The sequence below is a fragment of the Podarcis vaucheri genome, assembly GCF_965113315.1.
Source record: "Podarcis vaucheri genome assembly, chromosome: 5".
Classification (NCBI taxonomy): Eukaryota; Metazoa; Chordata; class Lepidosauria; order Squamata; family Lacertidae; genus Podarcis; species Podarcis vaucheri.
Genome location: NC_138763.1, coordinates 35,387,293 through 35,396,073, shown reverse-complemented (window position 1 = coordinate 35,396,073; position 8,781 = coordinate 35,387,293).

Genomic DNA, 8,781 nt, shown 5'->3' with positions numbered 1-8,781 from the left:
AACGCCCATTTACCTGTATGTTCATTGCTCACTCTACACATATATGCCACACTGAACTGAGTTTGGATTTTAGATCATGAATAGGAAATCCAGCTGCCACTTCTGAGGATTTCCTGTTTCTCTGAAGGACGTTGGCTCATTTGCTCATCCCTTTACAAGAAAAACAACAACTATCTGTTGCATTTCTGTGGTTAGCAAGAAAGCAATTTCTGTACAGGAGTACATTTTTTTAAAATTTGCAGTGTTTCTCCAGCCATTTAATGTGTACAAAAATGTATATGTTAGGGCAAAGTGTGTATATATTTGAGAAAATAACATACAAGAATGCATGGTGTTAGGGGAAATTGTTCTGCAGTGGTGTGTGTGTATTAGGCAAAAGTGCATGCAAGATGTGTATGTTTCAAATAAATTCACACTAAAATGCTGCTGAATTTTCATGTTATGCATATTGTGTGAGACAACAGAAAATGAAGAGTTTTGTAGGGAGCCACCTATGGAACAACTAAGTACAAAGAAGGCTGGGGCTGATAGCAGCCTCTGGAAGGCCCCAAGTCAGCAAAGGCTGACTTAAAGCTTGATTATGGTGATAAATCAATACATTTTGTAACTTGTGTAACTAGCTAATCAGCATCCATATCTGAACCATAGGGGGGAAAGGCTTCCCACTTCATCCATACATTCCTCAGTAAGCTGTTGCAAGGTTGTTGTTTTTTGTTTTTGACAAAAAGCTTGGGGAGTCTGTAACTTGATTATTCTGCAGTGTTCACTTGCAATGGAAATAGAAGCCAGGGCCAGCCCAAGACAAAAACCAGCAAGCATTCCTCCCTCTCCCTAGCAGCGAAAACACAAGAATAATATGTTAAAATAGCTTTAGCAATTTGCTACATGAGACCCCAAACCAGAGAATACAACAGAAAATGAATGCATTATGTAGTCACTTGTGGAACAGTTGTCACAGCAAAAGAAGAGGCACAAATGTGATGGAGACGCCTCACTCTGTCTCATGGTGGAGCTCGTCCTTGCTGGTCCTGTGGCTTTTCACCCTAGAATAATCTGGAATGGTGGTGTGATGCATTTTTCAAAGAAACTCAGTGCTCAAGAGAATGCCTTGCACTTTTCAGAACCTCTTTCATGACAAGTGAAAGACCCTCACTGCTTCGGTTCCTTATAAACCAGAATCTCCATATTTGTTGCTAACTAGGGCAAAGCAAACCCAAAAGCTGTATTCACACGGAAGTGGGTCAGTCAAAAGCCTCTGCATTTCTTCTAACGTAGACATTCTTGCACAGAAGTTTCCTCAAAAAGGATACATTTTTGTATGTTTTTCCCCAATAATATGTACTTTATTTATTATTGTTTGACACATTATATGCCACTTAACTACATTTTTGTACATGTTATTTGGCTGGGAAGTGCACATTTTGAAGGATCCATGTATTTCAGATCATATATTGCTCTTTAAAGTATATTAGGTGGGTTTGCTTTTTAAATAGGAACTGAATTGAATTTATCCCTCATTCCTACCATCCAGACACTTAAAACTATGGCCTATTTCACACAGTATGTGACAGGAAACTCAGGTTTGTCCTTGACCTGTATTGATGCACATGTTTGTTGTGTTCACGCTTTTCAGTTATACATAATACACACAAAAAGTGCAAATTTTATTTCTGTGGCTAGATCCTGACTAGAGAGAGATCTTGTGATTTTAATAACTATGTGTCAGGGAGAAATCTGATAACTAATAACTGATAACTAAGATTCTGTTCCAGCCATCACTGCTGGCTGAAAGTATACCAACTAAATCACTTTCTACTGCCAGATTTTAAAAGGGATTGGTGGATTCAAGCCTTTCCAACTGAAACGTAATGTGCAATTATGTTGTTGTGGATCTGACAAAGGAATCACTATTTGTAGGACTCGAACCAATGGATTCAAGTTACAAGAAAGGAGATTCTGATGGAATATCAGGAAGAACTTTCTGACAGTAAGAGCTGTTCGACAGTGGAACAATCTCAGAAGGTTGTGGAGTCTCCTTCCTTGGAGGTTCTTAAGCAGAGGGTGGATGACCATTGGCATTGGTGCTTTAGTTGAGATTCCAGCATTGCATGGGTTTGAACTAGATGACCCTCAGGGTCCCTTCCAACTGTACAATTCTATGATTCTGTGATAACAATACATTTGTTGATCCTTAAGGTGTGATCAGACTCTTCACTGCTTTGTAAACCATTTGTTTTTCAGGTTTCCCAGATGGAACAAAATAACTGCTAATTTTTCATTGCTCTGAATTGCATCATTGTTTGTCGTTTTACTCTAAATAGTTGCCGAATGCAAAACAAGTGCCTGTAAAAGTCCCTGAACCTTTTGCATCTGTGTTTATTATGAACCGTGTGCACTGTCCTGTATGTCATTTGCGCCTGTGTTTCTCTTCGAAAAGGGACACTGCTTCAGTCAACAGTTGGTAGGAAAAGGAGATGCACATATTTGAAATTGAAAGTTGGTTGACTCAACAAGTAAACTTCCATACTTGGCATTTTGTGAGTGTGTGTGTGAGAGAGATAGGAGGGGGCATATAAATAAAAAAAAGAGGCGAGTGCCCTCTAGCTGATAAAACTGCACTTCACATCATTTTCAGACCCATGAAGCCACTCTCATATTGTAAAGTCTAATTGTTAAATTCTGGAAAATGCTTTTATACTGGTTTCAATTGGATTTGCTTCCAGATAAGTGTGCTTGGGATCACACCATTAGTGGCAGTAATGCATAAAATTCTCTTGAAGGTTTTTTTTTTTTTTAGCTCTGACATTGATAAACCACACTTGCCCATATATGTCTCCACCTTCACTTCAATTTATTATTATTATCATTTTAAAAAAATCTCTGTGTGTTTTCACTCTAAAGCTCCAGAATTGTGTAAAGGATGTCATAAAAAGGGATATGGGAGCGAAGTACCGTATTTTCATTCCTTCCTGTTGTCTAAGGAATGTTCTGATGATATCAGGGTCTGCAAAATTCCTCTCCCTTCTCCTCCAACCCTGAATATCTAGCAATTATCTAGTTTTTGCTTAGACAAAAGAAAGGCACACACTCCTCTCTCCCATCCAACAAAATGTGGCCTTAAATAAAACTCCCACAAGGAAGAAAGGCTTGTCTACAAGGCACTACGATACTTTTTTCTTTTCTTTTTTAGAAAAAAGACTGAGCAAATCCATGACTTTTTTGCAATAAAAACACAATATGCTATAAAATAATTCAAAAGAAACTTTTTTTAAAAAAAGATTTTGCAGAATGGTGTATGAAATGAATTGCTCCTGTAGCTCATGTGTATCACATGAAGGAAGACAGTGCCCCCTGGTGTTCTTCAGAAAAGATGTTCCTACCCACACAGTGCTTAGGTTCTGAAACCAGACCAACCCGAAACTGATCCAAGTCACTAGGAGAGCAATTGCTGGTAAATGGGTAGCACTTGACTGCCGTCTTAATATGTTGCTGCATGCTTGGTGAATGCACATGATGTCAAAGTGAGATCAAAAGGGAACCGCAGTAAAATTATGCCCAGCTGTGTTGGTTGAGACTGATGGTGAGTAACTAAGAAAGTTGCCCTCGCCTATCCAGCTATTGAACTGACTGGCTGGCTGTGTAATAATACCTGTATGCCTTTCCTATCCTTCCACTCCATCCTGGAAGATGCTTGGAGAATGGTGTTCAAGTTTGGACACCATCATTTAACAAGGTAAAGGGACCCCTGACCGTTAGGTCCAGTCGCGGACGACTCTGGGGTTGCAGTGCTCATCTCACTTTATTGGCTGAGGGAGCAGGCGTACAGCTTCCGGGTCATGACTAAGCCGCTTCTGGCGAACCAGAGCAATGCATGGAAACACCGTTTACCTTCCTGCCGGAGCGGTACCCATTTATCTACTTGCACTTTGTGCTTTCGAACTGCTAGGTTGGCAGGAGCGGGGATTGAGCAATGGGAGCTCACCCCGTCGCAGGGATTTGAACCACCGACCTTCTGATCAGCAAGTTCTAGGCTCTGTAGTTTAACCCACAGTGCCACCCGCGTGCCTATCGTTTAACAAGGTTATGTACCAATTGCCTTCTTGATAGTGGTGCCCGCCCTGTGGAACGCCCTCCCATCAAATGTCAAGGAAATAAGCAACTACCAGACTTTTAGAAAACATCTGAAGGCAGCCCTGTTTAGGGAAGTTTTTAATACTTGATGTATTTTGCAGGTTTTTAATATTCTATTGGGAGCAACCCAGAGTGGCTGGGGAAACCCGGCCAGAATGGGTGGGGCATAAATAAGTTATTCTTGTTGTTGTTGTTGTTGTTGTTGTTGTTGTTGTTGTTGTTGTGAGCTGCAGGAGGATGAAAAGACTAAAAATCAAAATGAAAGAGGAAAGGGAGACAGAATTGGATATATGCAGCCTAATTCTCCACCACCATATTACTGCCTAGTTCTGTGCTGGTATGATGGTAATACAGTTCTCTACTCATGGGAGGGTTAATTTTTTTATTTAAAAAATCTAGCGCTTTACTTTTCAGCTGATTTCCCCCCCTCCCAAATTCATAGGTTCAGTAGTAACACTGGATAGGTGCCAATTGCAAATACAATACAGTGGTACCTCGGGTTAAGTACTTAATTCATTCCGGTGGTCCGTACTTAACCTGAAACTGTTCTTAACCTGAAGCACCACTTTAGCTATTGGGGCCTCCTGCTGCTGCCACGCCACTGAAGCATGATTTCTGTTCTCATCCTGAAGCAAAGTTCTTAACGCGAGGTAATATTTCTGGGTTAGCAGAGTCTGTAACCTGAAGCGTATGTAACCCGAGGTACCACTGTATTAGGCAAGCTTTGCACTTTCAAAGTGCTTAGCTTTGCTTACCAAAAAGAGTTGACAGATTGATAGAATCATAGAGTTGGAAGGCTGAGGATCATCTCGTCCAACCCAAATATGTAGCACAATGAACATGCTGCAAATGAAAAACTGCACTATGCATATACGCTGATTTGCATAGGAAAGTGTCTGGGTAAACGCATGTCACTGCTTCTATCTATACTATGCTAGTGTAACATTTTAACTTGCCAAGTCAAATCAAATGCAAGTAATTTTTTGTAACTGCATTCATGGTCAATGGAAACCATCTTTTAGAGACTCCTTGCAAGGAATATAGAAATAGCAGGCAGTTAAGTGTAGTACTTTACAGCCTAAATAAACGCAATTTACTAATTTTGATAAGTGCTCTCTTTCAATCTGAGCACCATCTCCTTTGTTAAATAATAAAAAAAAGGTCACTCCCATTGGAATCATGATTATACGCAGGTGGAAGTGGCTTTTAGCCCATACTAGAGCATCCCTCGGGAAAAAGAAAAATCCACACAACTGCCAGCACACGACTTCCATTTCGGAAAACAGAAAGCCAAACACTAATTTTTGTATAACCGGCAACGGCATGAAATGTGACTTTATAGCCAAATTACACGGGCCAATCTCTTTCCTCATAAATGCCAGATGGAATTTTTGGGCACAATCCAGCCAAAGTTCAGTACTTTTATATACCATCAGTTTCAATGGCAGAGTCACACACATGTTTAACTTTAACAGCGCAGTCCTATGTATGTTTACTCGGAAATAAATTTAAAGGGAGAGCCGTGGGATATTTTCTGAGGAAAACACGTGTAGGATTTCAGCCTAAACTCCAATCTGTGCCATTTAGAGTCCTAGGTTAGAAGTAAAGACCCCATTCTCTATGGCATTTGAGTCACCTTTGAGTGGGGCTGAAGCTCATCCCAAATGGTTCCAAGCATAGTCAGTCATGTTCTGGAGTAGCTCTGGAGTGAATCCAATGCTGAACTGATTGACCAGACTTTTTATTTATTTATGTGTTTGTGTTTGTGTTTGTGTTTGTGTGTGTGTGTGTGTGTGTGTGTGTGTGTAGAATTTGTTTACCACTTAATTGTAAAAACTTCTAAGAGGCTTACATAAAATATACATAATTTTAATTTTATACATTAAAATTATTGATTAAATTCTCGTGCCTGCCCTTTCCTCATTTTGCTCCCTGTTCGAAAATCAGCCCTGGCCCAGATTCACTTTCATCTGCTAGCTACCATTTCATTTCCTCCTGCTCATTTCCTCTTTCCTTTACACTGACATCAGCTCTGATCATCCACTTCACCCACCTCCTACGTGGCAAAGAGTCCCTGGAAATACTCGTGTGCCATTTGAAATTGAGCAAGGGCTCACAGCTTGAGCTGGACATCCTCCAGTGAGGCTCCAGATTTGGGAGCATTATAGGAAATTTGTATGGTGGCCAAATCTGCCTGGAACTGGTCAGAGTGCCAGGCTTGGGGGTTGGGGGGGATATGGGTGGGTTTAGAGCAGGCCATCTGTAAAGGGTCCTGCCAGCTGCCCAAATATACAGAAGTGCTGAAGGCATGTATGGCATTTACCACCAACATATGCTCACAACATACCTTTGTGCTCACCAGTGCCCATGACTGTTATAGACTAATTTCACATCTCCAAATGTGTTTACAGAGTGTTGACTCTACTTACATGATTCAAATGCATGTCCTTTTGTAAGCACCATGAACTGACTATACCTTGATTTATGATTATAAATATATATGGAATTAACTTTATCTCACATGCCAGCAAAGCTAATCCTCCCAGCAGCTGTTCCCACTCAAGTACAAAATGAATATGATTTTAACTACGCCTGGATCTAACCTAATAAATTCTATTGTTTTCCTAAGCACTTCTGCAAATTAAAGTGAACTCTGGGTTGCCATCCAGACACATGTATTGGGCTGAAGTGGCTTTTAGGCATGTAGCCAAATAGCTTCCCAATTCCCTAATAGGGTATATAGAACTCTCCCTCTAGAAAATATGTGCATCAAACGTGGAAAAACAAGCTCCTTTCCATTTCCTTTAAGTTTTTTTAAAGTTTCCTAGCATTGCCAAAGTGCCTCGGCAGGGTTTAACTGTGTGACCCTGTGGCAAAGAAGTGTGCAGCCTCCAAGTCTCCCACCCTGCAGGCCTGTCAACTGTTCCATCAGCAGCTGGCTCCCCCCCCCCCCCGATCCAGTCTGCTCAAAGGTGCATAGTTAGGGGTGGACAAATCTATCTATTTCACTTTCTCATTTTCCAATCTCCACATTTCCCCATCAGCTCATTTTTTTTAAAGTCCACATGAGAATTCAGTAGCACTTTTGCACACAATTCTACTGAATATAATGCATTTTACCATATATGTTATTTTCAGTTCACTCTAGCATGTGCACTTATGTATACATTACTTGCCTGGAGAACTGCAGCACAAAATTATGAGAAAAGCACATTTCAAAAGATGGTTGTGTTTCGGTTCACACGTTGTTTACGGAAGTGCAAATTAGGTAGGTTTGCCTTTAAATAAAAACTGAATACGCCATCCCTATGTTGGCCAGGTTTAAATTTTAAGAGGAAAGGAACTTTTGAAAGACTAATGCAATGTTTCCCAAACTTATGATAGCTTAAACTGTTTTGCCTGTTGAACCTTGATTTTGGATTTAGGGTCCACAAAGGTGTTGGAAATGTAAATGTTTTAATAAAGATGATGATGATGATGATGATGATGATGATGATATTTTTATATGCCGCCCATCTGACTGGGTTGTTCCAGACACTCTGGGCAGCTCCCAACAAAATATTAAAAATAGAATAAAACATCAACCTTTAAAAACTTCTAGAGTGACAATTCCTGCGCAGAACCTTTCATGCAAGTCTGTTGTAAGGTGTTCCTAGTCAAGGGCTGTGGAAACGGTGGTACTCTAGAGTTATTGTGCAGGACCAGCCCCTGACACATGCTGGCTGGGTCTGATGGGAGTTAAACAACATTTGGTGGGTTAGCTCCCCATTTCTCTCCTAGTCCAAACGAGGCTTGATCACCATTGCTCTTCTGTATTTTTACAGTTGTTGTAAATTTGTGATTGATTATTTGTGGCACACCCAGATGTGTCATCACTTAAGAGGCAGAAAATCCCCAAGACAGCATGGGGAGGGATGGTACCTCAGGTGGGGGACATGTCATGATCCTTCTGGGGCAGTTTGTCCACCTTGCACTCAGCTCTCACCTGTGGCTCCTAGAAGCTGTCAGCATGTGACATGCCACATGCTGGGAACAGCTTTGACTGGCTGGCTAAACCAAGTGAGGTTAGCCAATGGCTCTCAAACCTTTGGTGAGTTAGGGACTTCCCCTGCATGTGAAGATAGGCTCCGGCAGACTTGAGTGGACAAGACCAATAGCGGGCCAACAGTCAAGAAGGCAGTTCTGTAGAGGGAAGTGAGGGGCAGATGCAGCATGTCAAACTGGGGAGGTAGTACATCTTGGGAGAAGGAAAACTCTGATCTTAAACCTTCACTGCCTTTGGGGATATAGATCTTTGGGAGAAGAGGGGTGAATGAGTAAACCCTGAAGAAATCCAGAGTAGAGTCCCTACGACATTTGGACGGTGTCTTGTATGCCTCCTTCCAGCAACTCCTGCAGCCAAACTGGTGCTGAGTCTTGCTCTGCTTCGCTTTGGACCACATCAGCGAGGACAAGAGGGAAGGTCTTGTCATCTGGGCAACCCAGGATCTCCATACACCCTGCCCAGGCTTGCACCTTGGGGAGGCCCCCTTGGTTCTGCTAACCCAGCAGTTTGACTTCACCCTGCCTGGAGACACACTTTCATGACTTTCGTTATTATCATTTTGTGTTGTGGGTGTGTGCACATGTGTGTTTTTGTATGGAATATTT